We start from the raw sequence: 23,128 nt of genomic DNA, 5'->3' as shown, positions 1-23,128 counted from the left end.
TTTAGACCTAAAGACACCTTCAGATAGAAAATAAGGGGACAGAGATGGGAGCCTGGGTGGCTCAGTTGGCTTAGCATCCAATAATATATGCATAATTGGTACTCTGGAGGAGGAAGAGAGAGGGAAATGTACTGAAAGTGTACTTAAAGAAATAATAGCTGAGACTTCCCTGATCTGGGAAGGAAAAAGCATTGAAATCCAAGAGGCACAGAGAACTCCCTTCAGACGTAACTTGAATCAACCTTCTGCACGACATATCATAGTGAAACTGACAAAATAAAGGATAAAGAGAAAATTCTGAAAGCAGCTAGGATAAACGTGCTCTAACATATAAAGAGAGACCGATAAGACTCGGACGGCTCACTCTACTGAAATATGGCAGGCCAGAAAGGAATGGCAGGCAATCTACAATGTAATGAACAGAAAAAATATGCAGCCGAGAATCCTTTATCCAGCAAATCTGTCATTTAGAATAGAAGGAGAAATAAAGGTCTTCCCACACAAACAAAAACTGAAGGAATTCATCACCATGAAACCAGCCCTACAAGAGATCCTAAGGGGATCCTGTGAGACAAAGTACCAGAGACATCACTACAAGCATGAAACCTACAGACATCACAATGACTCTAAACTCATATCTTTCTATAATAACACTAAATGTAAATGGACTAAATATGCCAACCAAAAGACATAGGGTATCAGAATGGATAAAAAAACAAGACCCATCTATTTGCTGTTTACATGAGACTCACTTTACACCTGAGGACACCTTCAGACTGAAAGTTAGGAGCTGGAGAACTATCTATCATGCTACTGGAAGCCAAAGAAAGCTGGAGTAGCCATACTTATATCAGACAAACTAGACTTTAAATTAAAGGCTGTAACAAGAGATGAAGAAGGGCATTATGTAATAATTACAGGCTGTATCCATCAGGAAGAGTGAACAATTATAAATGTCTATGCCCCAAAGACAGTAGCCCACAAATATATAAAACAATTACTCATAAACATAAGCAACCTTATTGATAAGAATATGGTAATTGCAGGGGACTTTAATACTCCACTTACAGAAATTGATAGATCATCTAGACACATGGTCAATAAAGAAACAAGGGCCCTGAATGATACAATGGATCAGATGGACTTGACAGATATATTTAGAACTCTGCATCCCAAAGCAACAGAATATACTTTCTTCTTGAGTGTGCATGGAATATTCTCCAAGATAGATCATATACAGGGTCACAAAACATCCCTTCATAAGTATACAAGAATTGAAATTATACCATGCATACTTTCAGACCACAATGCTATGAAGCTTGAAATCAACCACAGGAAAAAGTCTGGAAAACCTCCAAAAGCATGGAGGTTAAAGAACACCCTACTAAAAGATGAATGGGTCAACCGGGCAATTAAAGAAGAAATTTAAAAATATATGGAAATAAACGAAAATGAAAATACAACAATCCAAATGGTTTGGGATGCAGCGAAGGCAGTCCTGAGAGGAAAATACATTGCAATCCAGGCCTATCTCAAGAAACAAGAAAAATCCCAAATAAAAAATCTAACAGCACGCCTAAAGGAAATAGAAGCAGAACAGCAAAGGCAGCCTAAACCTAGCAGAAGAAGAGAAATAATAAATTTTAGAGCAGAAATAAACAATATAGAATCTAAAACACTGTAGGGCAGACCAATGAAACCAAGAGTTGGTTTTTTGAAAAAATAAACAAAATTGATAACCCTCTAGCCAGGCTTCTCAAAAAGAAAAGGGAGATGACCCAAATAGATAACATCATGAATGAAAGTGGAATTATTACAACCAATCCCTCAGAAATACAAGCAATTATCAGGGAATACTATGAAAATTATATGCCAACAAACTGGACAACCTGGAAGAAATGGACAAATTCCTAAACACCCACACGCTTCCAAACTCAATCAGGAGGAAATAGAAAGCTTGAACAGACCCATAACCAGCGAAGAAATTGAGTAGGTTATCAAAAATCTCCCAACAAATAAGAGACCAGGACCAGATGGCTTCCCAGGGGAGTTCTACCTGACGTTTAAAGCAGAGATAATACCTCTCCTTCTCAAGCTATTCCAAGAAATAGAAAGGGAAGGAAAACTTCCAGACTCATTCTATGACACCAATATTACTTTGATTCCTAAACCAGACAGAGACCCAGTAAAAAAAGAGAACTACAGGCCAGTATCCCTGATGAATATGGATGCAAAAAAATCTCCATAACATACTAGCAAATCAAATTCAACAGCATATACAAAGAATTATTCACCATGATCAAGTGGGATTCATTCCTGGGCTGCAGGGCTGGTTCAACATTCAGAAATCAATCCATGGGATACATCACATTAATAAAAGAAAAGATAAGAACCATATGATCCTGTCAATCGATGCAGAAAAGGCCTTTGACAAAATTCAGCATCCTTTCTTAATAAAAACCCTTGAGAAAGTTGGGATAGAAGGAACATACTTAAAGATCATAAAAGCCATTTATAAAAAGCCCACAGCTAACATCATCCTCAATGGGGACAAACTGAGAGCTTTTTCCCCTGAGATCAGGAACACGACAGGGATGCCCACTCTCACCGCTGTTGTTTAACATAGTGTTGGAAGTTCTAGCATCAGCAATCAGACAAGAAAAGAAATAAAAGGCATCAAAATTGGCAAAGATGAAGTCAAGCTTTCACTTTTTGCAGGTGACATGATACTATACATGGAAAATCCAATAGACTCCACCAGAAGTCTGCTAGAACTGATACATGAATTCAGCAAAGTTGCAGGATACAAAATCAATGTACAGAAATCAGTTGCATTCTTATACACTAACAATGATGCAACAGAAAGACAAAAAAAGAAACTGATCCCATTCACAATTGCACCAAGAAGCATAAAATACCTAGGAATAAACCTAACCAAAGATGTAAAAGATCTGTATGCTGAAAACTATAGAAAGCTTATGAAGGTAATTGAAGAAGATATAAAGAAATGGAAAGACATTCCCTGCTCATGGATTGGAAGAATAAATATTGTCAAAATGTCAATACTACCCAAAGCTATCTACACATTCAATGCAGTCTCAATGAAAATTGCACCAGCATTCTTCTCAAAACTAGAACAAGCAATCCATAAATTCATATGGAACCACAAAAGGCCCCGAATAGCCAAAGTAATTTTGAAGAAGACCAAAGCAGGAGGCATCACAATCCCAGACTTTAGCCTCTACTACAAAGCTGTCATCATCAAGACAGCATGGTATTGGCACAAAAACAGACACATAGACCAATGGAATAGAATAGAAACCCCAGAACTAGACCCACAAACGTATGGCCAACTTATCTTTGACAAAGCAGGAAAGAATATCCAATGGCAAAAAGACAGTCTCTTTAACAAATGGTGCTGGGAGAACTGGACAGCAACATGCAGAAGGTTGAAACTAGACCACTTTCTCACACCATTCACAAAAATAAACTCAAAGTGGATAAAGGACCTGAATGTGAGACAGGAAACCATCAAAACCCTAGAGGAGAAAGCAGGAAAAGACCTCTCTGACCTCAGCCGTAGCAATTTCTTACTTGACACATCCTCAAAGGCAAGGGAATTAAAAGCAAAAATGTACTATTGGGACCTCATGAAGATAAAAAGCTTCTGCACTACAAAGGAAACAATCAACAAAACTAAAGGTAACCAACGGAATGGGAAAAGATATTTGCAAATGCAAATGACATATCGGACAAAGGGCTAGTATCCAAAATCTATAAAGAGCTCACCAAACTCCACACCCGAAAAACAAATAACCCAGTGAAGAAATGGGCAGAAAACATGAATAGACACTTCTCGAAAGAAGACATCCAGATGGCCAACAGGCACATGAAAAGATGATCAACGTCGCTCCTTATCAGGGAAATACAACTCAAAACCACACTCAGATATCACCTCACCAGAGTGGCCAAAATGAACAAATCAGGAGACTATAGATGCTGGAGAGGATGTGGAGAAACGGGAACCCTCTTGCACTGTTGGTGGGAATGCAAATGGGTGCAGCTGCTCTGGAAAACAGTTTGGAGGTTCCTCAAAAAATTAAAAGTAGACCTTCCTTATCACCCAGCAGTAGCACTGCTGGAATTTACCCAAGGAATACAGGAGTAGTGATGCATAGGGTCACTTGTATCCCAATGTTTATAGCAGCACTCTCAACAATAGCCAAATTATGGAAAGAGCCTAAATGTCCCTCAACTGACAAATGGATAAAGAAATTTTGGTTTATATACACAATGGAGTACTACGTGGCAATGAGAAAGAATGAAATATGGCCCTTTGTAGTAATGTGGATGGAACTGGAGAGTGTTATGCTAAGTGAAATAAGCCATACAGAGAAAGACAGATAACATGTGTTCACTCTCATGTGGATCCTGAGAAACTTAACATGGGGGAGGGGAAAGAAAAAAAAAAAGAAGAGTGGGAGAGAGCCAAAGCATAAGAGACTCTTAAAAACTGAGAACAAACTGAGGGTTGATGGGGGTGGGAGGGATGGGAGGATGGGTGGTGGGTATTGAGGAGGGCACCTGTTGGGATGAGCACTGGGTGTTGTATGGAAACCAATTTGACAATAAATTTCATATATTTAAAAAAATAAAAAAGTTGCTTCTATATATATAAAAAAAGAACACACACACACACACACACAAAGAAGGCAGTGTGGAACTTTCTCTAATAATTAAAAAATAAATACGATACACTCAATAATTCCATTTCTGGATATATCTCTGAATAAAAATAAAACACTAAAATCAGTGTGCAGATATTTGTTTCATTTTTTATATGCCAATAAAGAAACAGCAGAAAAATAAATCAAGTTATCAATCCCATTTGCAATTGCACTAAAAGCAATAAGATACCTAGGAATAAACCTAGCCAAAGAGATAAAAGATCTGTCTCCTGAGGTTTATAGAAAACTTATAAAAGAAATCGAAGAGGACAAAAAGAAATGGAAAAACATTCCATAGTCATGGATGAAAGAATAAACATTGTTTAAATGTCTATACTACCCAAAGAAACCTACACGTTTCATGCCAACCCTAATAAAATAACACCAGCATTTTTCACAAAACTACAATAAGCAATTCCAAAAATTGTGTGCAACAACAATCCTGAAAAATAAAACAAAACTGGAGACATCACAATTCTGGATTACACGCTTTGTTACAAAGTTGTAGTCATCAAGACAGCATGGTACTGGCATAAAAACAGACACAGATCAATGGAAAAGAATAGAGATCCAGAAATGGACCCACAACTATGTTGTAAACTTATCGTGACAAGGAAGGAAATTATATCCAATGGAAAAAAGACAGTCTCTTCAACAAATGGTGTTGGGAAAACTGGATGGCAACATGTAGAAGAATGAAACTAAACCACTTTCTTATACTATATACAGAAATAACTATACACAGAAATATACACAAAATGGATGAAAGACCTAAATATGAGATGGGAAACAATTAAAATCCTAGAGTAGATCACAAGAAGAAACCTCTCTGATCTTGGCTGTAGCCACTTCTTATTACACACGTCACCAGAGGCAAGGGAAACAAAAACAAAAATGAACTATTTGGACCTCATCAAGATAAAACGTCTGCACAGTGAAGTAACCTGTCAACCAAACTAAAAGGCAGTCTATGCAACGGGAGAAGATATTTGCAAATGACATATCTGATAAAGGGTTAGTAACCAAAGTCTATAATGAACATATCAAACTCAACACTCAAAAACCAAACAACCCAGTTAAGAAATGAGTGGAATACATGAACAGACACTTTTCCAAAGACATCCAGATGGCTAACAGACACATGAAAAGGTGCTCAACTTCACTCATCATCAGGAAAATACAAATCAAAACCACAATTAGATACCATCTCATACCTGTCAGAATGGCTGAAGGCAACAATACATGAAACAACAGGTATTGGTGTGGATGTGGAGAAAGGGGAAGCCTCTTGTACTGTTGGTGGAAATGCAAGCTGGTGCAGGCACTCTGAAGAATAGTTTGGAGGTTCCTCAAAAAGTTAAATATGGAGTGCCTGGGTGGCAATCAGTTAAGTGTCCATTTTTTTTTTTTAATTTCAGCTCAGGTCATGATCTTACTTTTCATGATATTGAGCCCCACATCATGCTCTATACTGACTGCATGAAGCCTTCCTGGGATTCTCTCTCTCCATCTCCATGCCCCTCTCCCACTCAAAATAACTAAATAAACTTTTTTTAAGTTAAATATAGAACTACCCTCTGATCCTGTTATTACACTACTAGGCATTTACCCAAATGATACAAAAATACAAATTCAAAGGGTACATGTATCCCAAAGTTTATAGCAGCATTATCAATAATAATCAAACTATGGAAAGAGCCCAAATGTCCATCAACTGATGAATGTATAAAGGCGATGTGATATAAATATACAATGGAATATTACTTACCCATAGAAAAAAAACCTTCAATCTTGTCATTTGCAAAACATGGATGGAACTATAATACTTATATACAACACCTGGTGCTTATCACAACTGGTGCACTCCTTAATACCCATCACTTATTTAACCCATACCCCTACCCATGTCCCCTCTGGTAACCATAAGTTTGTTTTCTATAATTAAGTGTCTGTATCTTGGTTTGCCTCTCTCTCTTTTTTTTTCTTTATGCTCATTTTATATTTCTTAAATTCCACATGTGAGTGAAATCATATGGTATTTTTCTTTCTTTGACTGACTTATTTTGCTTAGCATTATACTGTTTAGTTCCATCTGTGTTGATGCAAATGGAAAGATTTCATTCATTTTACAGCTGAGTAATATTTCATTATGTGTGTGTGTGTGTGTGTATATATATATATATATATATATATATATATATCTCACATCTTTTTTATCCATTCATCAGTTGATGGACATTGGGCTATTTCCATTAATTGAGCTATTGTAGTTAATGCTGCTATAAACAGCAGGGTGCATGTATCCCTTTGAATTAGTAGTTTTGTATTCTTTGGGTAAATACCTAGTAGAGCAATTGCTGAATTGTATGGTAGTTCCATTTTTTAATGTTTTGAGGAAACTCTACACTGTTTTCCACAGTAGCTGTGTCAGTTTGTCTTCCCAGCAACAGAGCAGGAGGGTATCCCTTTCTTCACATCCTCACAAACACCTGTTGTTTCTTGTATTGTTAATTTTAGCCATTCTGACACTTGTGATATTTTATTGTAGTTTTGATTTGTATTTACCTGATGATCAGTGATATGGAACATCTTTTCACATGTCTGTTACACACCTGGATGTCTTATTTGGAAAAATTTCTATTTATATCTCCTGCCCATTTTTTAACTGGATTGTTTTTCTTTTTCTCTGTTGACTTTGGTAAGTTATTTATAGATTTTGGATACTAACCCTTTATCAGATATATCATTTGCAAATATATTCTACCATTCTGTAGGTTGCCTTTTAGTTTTTTTGATTTTTTTCTTTGCTGTGCAGATTTTATTTTGATGAACTCCTCATAGTTTATTTTTGCTTTGCTTCCCTTGCCTCAGAAGACATATCTCATAAGAAGTTGCTACAGCCTATTTCAAAGAGGTTACTTTTTGAATTCTCCTTTAGGATTTTAATGTTTTCTTATTTCACATTTAGGTCTTCATTCATTTTAAATTTATTTTTGGGTATAGTGTAAGAAAATGGATTAGTTTCTTTTCTTTTATTGTTGATTTATACTTTTTCCAATGCCATTTATTGAAGAGACATTTTCCCAATGGATAGTTTCTCCTACTTTGTTGAAGACTGATTGACCATAAAGTTGTGGGTCATTTCTTGGTTTTCTATACTGTTCCATTGATATATGTGTCCATTTTTGTGCCAGTGCCATATTGTTTTGATCACACAGCTTTGTAATATAACTTAAAACCCAGAATTGTGATGCCTCCAGCTTTGCTTTTCTTTTTCAAGATTTCTTTGGCTATTTGGGGTGTTTTGTGGTTTCATACAAATTTTAGGATTTTTTTTTTCTATCTCTGTGAAAAATGTTTGTATTTTAATAGGGATTGCATTGGGGCACCAGGGTGGCTCAGTCGGTTAAGCGTCCGACTTCGGCTCAGGTCATGATCTCGTGGCCCGTGAGTTTGAGCCCCGTGTCGGGCTCTGTGCTGACCGCTCAGAGCCTGGAGCCTGTTTCAGATTCTGTGTCTCCCTCTCTCTCTGACCCTCCCCCATTCATGCTCTGTCTCTCTCTGTCTCAAAAATAAATAAACATTAAAAATTTTAATAGGGATTGCATTAAATGTGTAGATTGTTGTGGGTGGTGTAAACATTTTAACAGTATTTGTTCTTCCAATCCATAAGCATGGAATGTCTTTCCATTTTGTGTGTGTGTCCTCTTCAATTCCTTTCAACACTGTTTTATAGTTTTCAGAGCATATATGCTTTACGTCTCTAGTTTGTTTTATTCCTAGGTATCTTATAGTTTTGAGTGCAATTGTTAGTGGGCTCAATTCTTTGCTTTCTCTTTCTACTGCTTCAATATCAGTGCATAGAAATGCAACTGATTTGTATATATTCATTTTGTATTTTACTACTTTACTGAATTAATAATGTGTCTGTTCTAGCAATTTTTTGTAGAGTCTTCTGGGTTTTCTATATAGAGTATCATTTCATCTGCAAAGAGTGAAAGTTTGCCTTCTTCATTGATGATTTGCATGTCTTTTATTTCTTTTTGTTGTCTAATTGCTTATTCTAGGACTTCTCCAGTGCTATGTTAAATAACAATGGTGAGAGTGGAAACCTCTGCCTTATTCCTGACCATAGAGGGAAAGCTCTCAGTTTTTTCCCCTTTGAGGATGATATTAACTGTGGGTTTTTCATATGTGGTATTTATTATGTTGAGGTTTGTTTCCTCTAAACCTACTTTGTTAAGGGTTTTATTCTTGTGAATCATGAATGGACATTATGCTTTGTCAAATGCTTGTCTGCATCTATTGGAATGAGCTTGTAAGGTTCTTATCCTTTATTTTATTAATGCGGCTTATCACATCAATTGATTTGGGAATATTTAGCCACATTTACATCCCCAGAATAAATCCCACTTGAAGGTATTGAATGATTCTTTTAATATTCTGCTGGATTCAATTTTGCTAATATTTTATTGAGAAGTTTTGCATCCATGTTCATCAGTGATATTGGCCTGTAGTTCACTTTTTAATGGAGTCTTTATCTGGTTTTGGTATCTGTGTAATCCTGGACTCATAGAATGAATTTAAAAGTCTCCTACTTTTTCCATTGTTTGGAACAGTTTGAGGAAAATAGTTATTAACTCTTCTTTTAATGTTTGTCAAAATTTTCCTGTGAAGCGATTTGGCCCTGGACTTTTGTGTTTTTTGAGATTGTTTATTATTGATTCAACTTATTTTCCCATTATCAGTCATTCAAATTTTTTACTACTTATTTCAGTTTTGGTAGTTCATATGTTTTGAGGAATTTATCCATTTTTTTTCCATGTTGTCCCATTTGTTGGCATATAATTTTTCATAGTATTCTCTTATAATTGTTTGTGTTTCTGTGACGTTACTTGCTATTTCTTCTCTCTCATTTGTGATTTTATTTATTTGGGTCCTTTATCTTTTCTTTTTGATAAGTCTGGATAGGGGCTACAATTTTATTAGTTTTTTCAAAGCACCATCTCTTGGTTTAGTTGCTATATTTTATTACTTATTTTTAGTTTTATATCATTTATTTCTGCTCTAATATTTAAGATTTCCTTCTTTCTCCTGGCTTTAGGCTCATTTGCTGTTATTTTTCTAGCTCCATTAGATATAAGTTTCGGTTGATTATTTGAGACGTTTTTTGCTTCTTAAGGTAGACCTGTATTGCTACATACTTCCATCTTATTGTATTTTCATTTTAATTTGTTTCCATGTATTTTTTGTTTGTTTGTTTCTTTTTTATTTCCTGGTTGACTCATTCATTGTTTAGTAGTCTCTTGTTTAACCTCCATGTATTTGTGGTCTTTTCAATTTTTTTCTTATGGTTGACTTCAAGTTTAATAACATTGTGTTTAGAAAATATACATGGTATGATCTCAATATTTTTACAATTGTTGAGGCCTGATTTGTAGCCTAGTATGTGACCTATTCTGGAGAATGTCTCATGTGTACTTGAGGAGAATGCATATTTTGCTCTTTTAGGATAGAATGTTCTGACTATATTTATTAAGTCCCTTTGGTCCAGTGTGTAATTCAAAGCCATTGTTTCCTTGATTTCATCCTTAGATAACTTATCTAATCTTAAAATCCTCTACTACTTTTTTAAACGTTAATTTATTTTTGAGAGAGAGAAAGAGAACAGGGGCAGAGGAGGGGCAGAGAGAGGGAGACACAGAACTCGAGGAGGGCTCCGGGCTCTGCACTGTCAGCACAGATCCTGACGCAGGGCTCGAACTCAGGAATTGCAAGATCATGATCCAAGCTGAAGTCAGACACTTAACCGACTGAGCCACCCAGGTGCCCTAATCCTCTACTATTTTTGTATTATTATCAATTGGTTCCCTTATGTTTTTTTTTAATTGTTTTATATATTTGGGTATTTCCAATTTGGGCACACAAATATTTACAATTGTTAGATCTTCATTTTGGATTGTTCTCTTTATTATAATATATTAAAGTCATACTAACTTTAAAAGAATGGTAATAGTATCAAAATTTAAAATCAGGAAAATAATACAGATAGCCAAACTTTAACTCATGAGAGTTTTATTAATATTTCAAATGAAACATATTTTCTCAATAAAGAATATATGTTCATTTAGCAGTATATGCATGTATAAAATCATTATACTATATACTTTAAACTTACACAATGTCATATATCCTTTATATCTCAAATAACCTGGAAAAATATAAGAAAAGTTTGTTTTTTAAATCCTATATGTGCTTCCACTTTCCTTTTCCTATTGAACTTCAAATTACCTTGGGATCCCAAGTGAAGTTCTCATGAAATGATTGGCATTGTAAGTAAGAAGAAACACATTTTCCATGACACTCATAATATCTGAGGAAGAACACACCAGAACCTGTATTTCACTCATCATTCCATAATTTACATTAAATAAAATATTTAAATGTAGAAATTGATATCATAAAAGACTAAAATAAAAAGTGATATTATTTATCAAATATTTGGGGTAGAACACCTTTCTACATATGGTCATTTTTTTATATTAAAATTTGAACTCTGTGCCATTTCCAACTTAATTAATAAAGCAGCCATTTAAAATGAATGTATGTATAAAGTGGGGTTCCTTTTCAGATACCTCTAGATAGAATCTCATGGTGTCCTGAGGACTACTAAGGCAATATCAATTGATTTTGTATAGCTTTATTTTTAACAACGTTTATACACTGATTACATCATTTTGAAAGTAAAAAGTGAGCAAACCATATTAATCATATTCAGTGTTTTCAGTTTGTCCTTTGCTAATAAATTAGAGACATTAATTTTCTCCTTATTAAAAAGTCCTACTTGAATATATTCCTGTTGGTGATACTATACTTTTGAATAGTGACATCTAAATAGTATTTTTTTTTTTTTAGATTTTATTTAAATTCAAGTTAGTTGACATATAGTGTATTATTAGTTTCAGGGATAGAATTTAGTGATTCATCAGTTGTATGTAACACTCAGTGCTCATTACAACAAGTGTCCTCCTCCTTAATGCTAAAATATTCAAAGAGTCCAGCTGTCCGTTGAGTGATGAATGGATAAAGAATATATATATATATATATATATATATATATATATATACACTTAGCCATCAAAATGAACGGAATCCTGCCATTTGCAGTGATGTGGATGGAACTAGATTGTATTATGCTAAGTGAAATAAATCAGTCAGAAGAATACAAATACCACATGATTTCACAAAACAGATAAACATAGGAGAAGGGAAGAAAAAATGTATCTTTTTTTATTTGCGACTTTTTTTATGTTTAGCCTACTGCATCTTCACTAAAATGCTTAAGAATATATTTTTATGAACATTATCTTTTTCTGAGTTCATACACAAATATAATCCCTTCACTCATTTAGGAGTGAAGGCAATTCTGCTTGAGTACATTGAGTATTATGGCTATGTAGCTACCTGATGTCACATGACTTATTAAATAATCCAGAATTCATTAATGTACTTCCTTTCATCAGTTTCCACTGATTCTTCTCCATTTCTATTCTCACATGCACTCACTTGGGGCTCACATGAAACTTCTGGGGTTCCAGTTTGATTAATTTTCCATAGGATTAGGCTTATAGCAATGTACACACATTTATCATCAAATCCCATCTTGTTTCGAGTGACCATAATATGAATATAAGTTTATAAACAGTATATAAACTATAATATATTAATATATACTAAAAATGTATATACAGAGTTATATATAAATTGTGTTCTATGTGCATGTGTAAATAAGTATAAAATAATATAAGCCTTCTTCCTGCATATCTAAACCCAAATAATTTCAAATTATGTGAGGTGATGAAGGCCCCTATTGCCTTTGTGTCTCCCTTCATAATGGCTGTTTTAAAATATGTGATCTGTACCTCTGGTGAACTAAAATCTTATGTAAGATCTACTTTATGGAATGTCTTAGACCAGATGGAGATAAGCAAGTAGCATGGTTGGGGTGGCAAAATCACATTTATTAAATGACAAATAAATGGAATATTCTGTTGGAATTAAATATCAGAACTGTGCCTGCTTCTTATGTACCTGAAATAAAGGGAGAATTGTAACATATAATTTCAGTTAAAAATATAAAGCTATACTGAAGCTATCCAAATAAAGAATAGTTTTATTTGATCTTATTTTTAAATTTCAAAAAATTAAGATTGCTAAGTACATGTAAGTTTTTATTTTCCCCTCCAAACAAACATGTAAAGGACAAAATGAAAATAGTAGCTATTATGAAGAATAGAAACTTACAACATTTACATGAGAATTTTTCAATATCCACAAGAAAACAATTTCTGTGGTAACTGTTACAAAGTTACATATATAACTCCTCATGTGCACTGATGGGTCAGTTGTTGAAGCCTAGTTGTATTTATGATATGGCAAGTAATCAATTATTTAAGTACTTTAATCTGTGTTTTGAGAGACTGAGAGAAAGAGGAAGTAAAAGGGGAGTGGAATATGAGTAGATTATCACATCAAAGTTGTTTTTTTAGTGATGGTTGGGTTGATAAGTGTTAGTATCTTTCCTCCTGAAGCTTGTCTAATAAGGAGGGCTCAGAATATATATTTTCCGTCTGTTTTTCAAAGTTGGGTTAGAATGTATATGAATAAGAACAATGACAACAATAAAAACAAAGAACTGTTTGAGGGAAAAAAAAAGTGTTTGTATTGCAAATAGTTTGAGTTCAAAGTGTGGTGGCTTTGTTCCAATGGAAGAAATGTTCACCAATGCTCCCTTGAGGTGGATTCATTTCTCTAACTTCATAATAACCTGGCCTCCCAATGAGACTATTAAAATAGAGGCAAGTTAAAATCATAGGGACTGAGTAAAGATTTGAAATGTCCCTCACAGAACATGGAGAGAAAAGGCTTGAAAGCAACTTTGTTTTCTTTATTTAGCAACTTCCTAGAGCTGGGAGCCTTGCCAGTTAAAACCCTGGTCTGGCTGTGCCAAGGGACTTGTTAGAGAGCTACCTTACAACAATTAAAAAGTTATAATTGAACAGAGAAAATTATAAGCACTGCATGTGTAGTTTGTATCCCAGAAGAAAAGCTTGTTAAAATATCCCTTGGGTTTCTAAATCAGCACCCCCTGGTATTCTGATGGTAATGAAGATCCATGTTCACTTAAGGTACAATTGGTCACAGTGAAAACAAGGAGAAACTTTGAGAAAATGTTTTAGGTTTCTCCTGGGATCAGATGCACTTCTCAAACATGATGCACACATCATTTGCTTATCATGAAACACATTGTGTCTATGATTACAAGTGTACTGGGAATGGGAGGACAATGGTGTACTCATTAATCTGAGGTAGTAGGAATGGAAAATGAGCTCTCCTTGGTGGCTGTGGGCTCATTTAACATGTATGTGCATGTTTCATGAGGCTTTTCTGGATAAAGTGAGTGACAGCTAGATAAATCGGTCATTTCAGGGATGGACTGTTTTCCCTGATAACACCACATATTTCAGTACTTTGAAGACACACTCCAGATTCAGAATTTACCTTATTTTAATATTTTGACTATGTTATAGCATTTCTGGTAAAACTCTCACTGCACTAAAATGTAATTGCATATTTTATGAGGTGTGGAAACATATGCTATTCAATTCTCTTACTTTAAAGAAGCTATCCAATAGTTCAAAGTTTACACACCAATTTCACTTATTCATAAGGCCCAAGAACTGGGGATATAATATTCAAAACAGTTAATAACTGTATAAATTTCATAAAACATTCAGTCAAGCCAGTGAAAAATACAAAAATCATACAATAGTCTGAAGTCACTTATTCCAAAGTACTTAAATTTCAGCCCTTATTAAAAGAAAAAATAGTATCTTGGAAAACTTCCAGGATAAGACACACTCCATCAGTTTTTTCTCTTTCTTGCTACTTTGATATATATGTTGTAGCTCAAAATTATTTTTTTATTATTTTCTACTTGGTATTCTACCTCCCCAACTCCTTAAAGTTTTTTTTTTTTAATGCATATTTATTTTTGAGAGAGAGAGAGAGCATAAGCAGGGGAGGGACAGAGAGAGAGAGGGTGACCGAAGATCAGAAGCGGGTGCTGGGCTGACACCAGAGCCCAATGCAGCTCTTAGTCATGAATCGTGAGATCATGACCTGAGCTGAAGTCAGACGCTTATCCGACTGAGACACCCAAGGCATCCTGTCCTTAGAAATATGTCTTAGGTCTTCCACCATCTTCCCATCCTCGCTTTTTCCCTTATGCGTATTTAAAAGAGGGTATTTCAATCCCATGCATGTTTAAGATAACAACAATATGAATATCATTGCAATATCATAATATAGCATGTTAATAATACTTCAAATATTTAATTAATTATAATTTGGAAAATTATAAAATATTCCAACATACTCTATGGTGTCTAATCTTTGGGTATCTTATTTAAGTTTGCAAAATCCATATATTTTTAAATCACCCATTCTTCATAAACTCTCCTTCTCCCATTATTGTAACATATTTTCATAGTCCTTGCCTTCTTTTCTTTGTTACATACTGGTCACATGTCTCCTTGTCTTCTAATTTAATAAATTGTTCTTTAACTATGTTGAATTCGGAATATATTTCATTTATTTTCTTTCAGTTAATATATTTTATATTTCTAAGACTTCTGGATTTATTTATTTTATCTCTGCTTTATCCTTCCTGACTTGCCTCAAATCCTTGTTCTGTTAAAGTAAAAGTTATTCTTCTATTTCACTGTATGTGTGTGTTTATATATGTGTGTTGCAAGACTGTTCTTGTCCACAATATAAATTCTATTTGTAACATGGTGCTACTACTATGGTAGTTTGGGACTTTTTTTTTTTTTTTTTACATTATACTTAACCATATGAAAATCTCTCTTTCTCTCTCTCTGTCACACACACACACACACACACACACACACACACAATGTTCTGACTCTCATCATCTGTGCTTACCATTTCTGTCTAGCAACTTTATAACTTTCTCCCAGCAGTTATCTGGAATTTAAGTTGAAAACTTATTCCTGTTATTCATAACTTGAATCTTATTCCTTTTTTGGATATTATGGATATGACAGATTCAGAGCCAGGAGATAGTTTAGCCCAGTTCTTAGCAGTAATATTTAGCCCTTCTCATCAAGTTCCTGACCTCAAAACTTCCCATAAAGCTTAATGAGAGATGGCAGTTGGACTCATTTGCATTAGTTCCCTTTAAATAAACCAGACACCCATGATATCCTTTTGCTTTATATCAAAGGTTTGCTTCATTCCCCTAACTCTTGCATAATTTCTTTACTCACCCTTATCCCTAGGAGGCTGCTACCTCCTACCTCTAGTGACAGAGCCAGCAAGTCTTGAGTTCAGATCCACACACTCTGCAACATTTCATGTTTCAGATCTGCCAGATATTCACCTGGAGTTTCCATCCAGAAGAAATTTTTTTAAAGTGTATTTATGTATGTGTGTATGCATGCATGTATCTATGTAGGTATGACAGGGGAGGGGGAGAGAGGGAGAGAAAGAATCCTAAGCAGGTGCCACACTGTCAGCGCAGAGCCTGATGTGGGGCTTGAACTCACCAATCTTGAAATCATGACCTGAGGTGAGATGAGGAGTCAGAGCTTAACTGACTGAACCACCCAGGTGCCCCTAACAATTATTTGGTATGTATTCTTTTCACACAGTTGGCCTATATATTTTTTCTTTTTCGTGTTACTTACAAAACCCTCATCCTTCACTTCTAGATTCTGTTTATAGTATTTATTTTTAATTTTAGTGCATAAGAAACTAATCACTTTTCATTTGACATGACACTTTTGTTTGTTTTGTTGTACTTTTAGTTTGTTTCCCTCAGATGCCTCGTGCTTCCCTAGATAGATTGCCTACTTTTCCTGTAAATGTATTCATGCTACCAAAAAGTACAGGCCCTGACTAATGCCCCTTCTGAAAATATGCATATGCATTTGGTTATACCCTACAATTTCGAAAAATAGCTCCCTCTTTTGTATTTGTTTCTAAATATCTTGAAATCTCTCTTTATATCCTCCTAAACCTAGATCAGTTTAGAAGGTTGGTCCTTAATTTCTTTCTTTCTTTCCTTTTTTTTTTTTTTTTTTTTTAAGAAAAGCAGACTTCCATGTTCAGTGCCTCCTTTGGATGTGTCTAGAGTCTTGGAAGCTTTACTACCCTGTGTTCTCCTACAAATGGACACTGAGAGCTTGTTTGGAGCTTCTAGCAGGGGAGAGCAGTTACTCCTATACCCTCAACTGAAGAACGGTCCTGTTCTATGGGGAAAGGTCATCCTCTACTACTCAGCATGCAGCTTCAGGAGGGACACATACAGAAGTGTAAGGGAGAAAGGGAACACCCACCTGGGCAGCCAAACCAGCTGAATCAACCCTGGTGATCACTGGGGTGAGAGATGTCACAGCCAGATCACCCTTGCATCCAAGAAGGTTGGTCCTCAATTTCTAAATGCATAATTCTGAGACTGTTGTTGGGGAACATGGTGGCTTAGGAAGACACTGGGCTTACCTCATCCTGCTAATCTTGTAGATTCCACCCACATCTGCCTAAATAACCCAGAAAACTGCCAGAAGACTAGCAGAATGGACTCTCTGGAGCCAAGCATAGACAAGAGGCCCATGGAAGAGGGTAGGAAGGGTGGAGAGGTGGTGCCTGCTACATGGACTGGTGGGAGGGAGCCAGGGGGGAGGAGGGGCTGTCCACAGGGCAAGGCAGAATCCCCAAAGTCTGGCTTCCAAAAGCGGAGGGGCCGGACTCCGTGAGTTCTGACAGCCAGCAGGATTTAACATCTGGAATGTTAAAAGTCAACAGCTCTGCTCTGGAGAGCATGGAGGGCGAGAGGACAGTGGGAGGGAGAGTTGCTGATCCCTGGAAGACAGAGCTCAGCTTGGTGGGGGAACAAAGGCACTGGCAATCTCCATATCTCTCTCCCATCCCCAGCCAAAATTCCAAAGGGAACTAGTTCCTGTCACCAAACTTGCTTGCACCTCGCAAACACCCAGCACTGTGCTTCTGTGGATCCATCCCTCCAACAGGCCTGCCTCCCTCCTAGTGCTGCAGGGCATCTCCTGCAAAGGCCCACCAACAACAAAGTGAGCTATGCCTACCCCTCCAACCCCTGTGCACATTACAGACCCACCCCAGCTAATAAACCAGATCCCATCAAAGCAGCACCACAGCCTGGCATTGTGCAAGGAGCCTGGACAGGGGCCACACCACTCCATAGTGAGTCCTGCCCTGGGAGAGGGGATGATAAGGTACACAGGAGTCTGACTATGGCCCAAGTGGTGGAATGGGGGCAGACATAGGGTCTCACTATGGCCCGCCCACCATCACAAGTTACTCTGACAGCACAGGGGAAGTGCCCTGCAATTCTGTGCCACCCCAGGGACTACCGAAAATGACAAAATGGAAGAACTCTCAAAAAACCCCAGGAAATAGTGACAACTAACGAATTGATCAAAAATGATTTAAGCAATATAAGAGAACAATAATTTAGAATAAAAGTCATAAAATTAATGGTGGGGCTTAAAAAAAGCAGAGAGGACAGCAGAGAATCTATTGCTACAGAGATCATGGGACTAAAAATTAGTCACGACGAACTAAAAAATTGCTATAAACGAGGTGCAATACAAAATGGAGGCGGCCATATCACAAAATGAAGAGGCAGAGGAGAGAATAGGTGAATTAGAAGATAAAATTATGGAAAAGGAAGAAGCTGAGAAAAAGAGAGATAAAAAAATTCAGGAGTATGAGGGGAGAAATAGAGAACTAACTGATGCAATCAAACAGAACAATATCCATATCATAGGAATTACAGGAGAAGAAAGAGAGAAAGGGGCTGAAGGTATACTTGAACAAATCATACCTGAGAACTTTCCTGACCTGGAGAAGGAAACAGGCACAGAAATCCAAGAGGCACAGAGAACTCGCTTCAGACATAATGTGAATCAACCTTCTGCATGACACATCATAGTGAAACTGGCAAAATACAAGGATAAAGAGAAAATTTTGAAAGCAGCTAGGGATAAACAACCTCTAACTTACATAGGTAGACACCTAAGGGTAGTAGCAGACCTATTTACTGAAACTTGGCAGGCCAGAAAGGAATGTCAGGAAATCTTCAATGTGAAGAACAGAAAAAATATGCAGCTGAGAAAACTTTATCCAGCAGGTCTGTCATTCAGAATACAAGGAGAGATAAAGGTTTTACCAAACAAACAAAAACTGAAGGAATTCATCACCACTAAACACGCCCTACAAGCGATACTAAGGGGGACTCTGTGAGTGAAATGTTGCAAGGACCACAAAGTACCAGAGACATCACTAGAAGCATGACACTTACAGACATCACAATCACTCTGAACCCGTATCTTTCAATAATAACACTGAATGTAAATGGACTAAATGCTCCAACCAAAAGACATAGGGTATCAGAATGGATTAAAAAAAAAACAAAACAGAAGACCCATCTATTTGCTTTCTACAAGAGACTCATTTTAGACCTGAGGACACCTTCAGACTGAAAGTTAGGGGCTGGAGAAGTATCTATCATGCTACTGGAAGTCAAAAGAAAGCTGGAGTAGCCATACTTACAACAGACAAACTAGACTTTAAATTAAAGGCTGTAACAAGAGATGAAGAAGGGCATTATATAATAATTACAGGCTCTATCCATCAGGAAGAGCGTACAATTATAAATGTCTATGCACTGAATACGGGAGCCCCCAAATACATAAAACAATCACAAACAAACCAACCTTATTGATAAGAATGTGGTAACTGCAGGGGACTTTAATACTCCACTTACAACAATGGATAGATCATCTAGACACAGGATCAATAAAGAAACAAGGGCCCTGAATGACACATTGGATCAGATGGACTTGACAGATATACTTAGAACTCTGCATCCCAAAGGAACAGAATGTACTTTCTTCTCCAGTGCACATGAAGCATTCTGCAAGGTAGATCACATACTGGGTCACAAAACAGCCCTTCATAAGTATACAAGAATTGAGATCATACCATGCACACTTTCAGACCACAATGCTATGAAACTTGAGATCAACCACAGGAAAAATTCTGGAAAACTTCCAAAAACATGGAGGTTAAAAAATACCCTACTAAAGAATGAATGGGTCAACCAGGCAATTAGAGAAGAAACTAAAAATATATGGAAACAAATGAAAATGAAAATACAACAATCCAGACGCTTTGGGATTCAGCAAAGGCAGTCCTGAGAGGAAAATACATTGTAATCCAGGCCTATCTCAAGAAACAAGAAAAATCCCAAATACAAAATCTAACAGCACACCTAAAAGAAATAGAAGCAGAACAGCAAAGACACCCCAAACCCAGCCGAAGAGATATAATAAAGATCAGAGCATAAATAAACAATATAGAATCTAAAAAACTGTAGAGCAGATCAATGAAACCAAGAATTGGTTTTTTTGAAAAAATAAACAAAATTGATAAACCTCTAGCTAGGCTTCTCAAAAAGAAAAGGGAGAGGACCCAAATAGATAAAATCATGAATGAAAATGGAATTATTAGAACCAATACCTCAGAAATACAAACAATTGTGGGGCAATACTATAAAAAATTATATGCCAACAAACCGGACTACCTGGAAGAAATGGGACAAATTCCTAAGCACCATACACTTCCGAGACTCAAACAGGAAGAAATAGAAAACTTGAACAGACTCATAACCAGTGACAAAGTTGAATCAGTAATTAAAAATCTCCCAGCAAATAAGAGTCCAGGACCAGATGGCTTCCCTGGGGAGTTGTATCAGACACTGAAAGCAGAGATAATGCCTATCCTTCTCAAGCTGTTCCAAAAAATAGAAAGGGAAGGAAAACTTCCAGACTCATTCTATGATGCCAGCATTACTTTGATTCCCAAACCAGACAGAGACCCAGTAAAAAAAGAGAACTACAGGCCAATATCCCTGATGAATATGGATGCAAAAATTCTCAATAAGATACTAGCAACGTGGATGGAACTGGAGAGTGTTATGCTAAGTGAAATAAGCCATACAGAGAAAAACAGATACCATATGTGTTCACTGTTATGTGGATCCTGAGAAACTGAACAGGAAACCATGGGGGAGGGGAAGAAAAAAAAAGAGGTTAGAGTGGGAGAAAGTCAAAGCATAAGAGACCCTTAATAAATGAGCGCTAACTGCGGGCTGATGGGGGGTGGGAGGGAGGGGAGGGTGGGTGATAGGTATTGAAGAGAGCATCTTTTGGGATGAGCACTGGGTGTTGTATGGAAACCAATTTGATAATAAATTTCATATTTTTTAAAAAATAAAATACTAGCAAATGAAATTCAACAGCATATATAAGGAATTATTCACCATGATCAAGTGGTATTCATTCCTTAGCTGCAGGACTGGTTCAACATTCACAAATCAATCAATGTGATACATCACACAAGTAAAAGAAAAGAACCATGTGATCCTGTCAATGGATGCAGAAAAAGCATTTGACAAAATTCAGCATCCCTTCTTAATAAAAACACTGGAGAAAGTCTGGATAGAAGGAACATACTTAAACATCATAAAAGCCATTTATTAAAAGCCCACAGCTAATATCATCCTCAATGGGGAAAAACAGACCTATCACCATGAGTTCAGGAACACGACAGGGATGTCCACTCTCACCGTTGTAGTTTAACATAATGTTGGAAATTCTGGCAAGAGCAACCTGACAAGAAAAGGAAATATATGGCATCAAAATTGGCAAAGATGAAGTCAAGCTTTCACTTTTTTCAGATGACATGATATTATACATGGAAAACCCAACAGACTCCACCAAAAGTCTGCTAGAACTGATACATGAATTCAGCAAAGTCACAGGATACATAATTCATGTACAGAAATCAGTTGCTTTCTTATACACTAATAATGAAACAACAGAAATACAAATGAAAACTGATCCCATTCACAATTGCACCAATAATCATAAAATACCTAGGAATAAACCTAACCAAAGATGTAAAAGATCTCTATGTTGAAAACTATAGAAAGCTTATGAAGGAAATTGAAGAAGATATAAAGAAATGGAAAAACATTCCGTGCTCATACATTGGAAGAATAAATATTGTTAAAATTTCAGTACTACCCAAAGCAATCTACACATTCAATGCAATCCCAATCAAAATTGCACCAGCTTTCTTCTCAAAACTAGAACAAGAAATCCTAAAATTTGTATGGCACCACAAAAGATCCCAAATAGCTAAAAAGTATTGAAGAAGACCAAAGCAGGAGGCATCACAATCCCAGACTTTAGCCTCTACTACAAAGCTTTCATCAAGACAGTGTGGTATTGGCACAAAAACAGACACATAGACCAATGGAATAGAATAGAGACTCCAGAATTGGACCCACAAAAGAATGGCTAACTCATCTTTGACAAAGCAGGAAAGAATATCCAATGGAAAAAAGACAGTCTCTTTAACAAATGGTGCTGGGAGAACTGGACAGTAACATGCAGAAGGTTGAAACTAGACCACTTTCATACACCATTCACACACAAAAAAAATCACAATGGATGAAAGACCTGAATGTGAGACAGGAAACCATCAAAACCCTAGAGGAGAAAGTAGGAAAAGACCTCTCTGACCTCAGCCACAGCAATTTCTTACTTGACATATCTCCAAAGCCAAGGGAATTAAAAGCAAAAATGAACAATTGGGACCTCATCAAGAGAAAACGCTTCTGCACTGCAAAGGAAACAATCAACAAAACTAAAAGACAACCAACGGAATGGGAAAAGATATTTGCAAATGGCATATAGGACAAAGGGCTAGTATCCAAAATCTATAAAGAACTCACCAAACTCCACACCCAAAAAACAAATTTTCCAGTGAAGAAATGGGCAGAAGCATGAATAGACACTTCTCTAAAGAAGACATCCAGATGGCCAACAGGCACATGAAAAGATGCTCAACGTCAGTCCTCATCAGGGAAATACAAATCAAAACCACGCTGAGATACCACCTCGTGCCTATCAGAGTAACTAAAATGAAAAAATCAGGAGACTATAGAATCTGGAGAGGATGTGGAGAAACGGGAACCCTCTTGCACTGTTGGTGGGAATGTAAACTGGTGCAGCTTCTCTGAAAAACAGTGAGTAGGTTCCTCAAAAAATTAAAAATAGATCTACCGTATGACCCAGCAATAGCACTGCTAGGAATTTACCCAAGGGATGCAGGAGTGCTGATACATAGGGGCACTTGTCCCCCAATGTTTATAGCAGCAATCTTAACAATAGCCAAATTATGGAAAGAGCCTAAATTTCCATCAACTGATG

Source organism: Panthera uncia (assembly GCF_023721935.1).
Source record: "Panthera uncia isolate 11264 chromosome A1 unlocalized genomic scaffold, Puncia_PCG_1.0 HiC_scaffold_17, whole genome shotgun sequence".
Taxonomy (NCBI): Eukaryota; Metazoa; Chordata; class Mammalia; order Carnivora; family Felidae; genus Panthera; species Panthera uncia.
Note: the sequence above shows the minus strand (reverse complement) of the source record.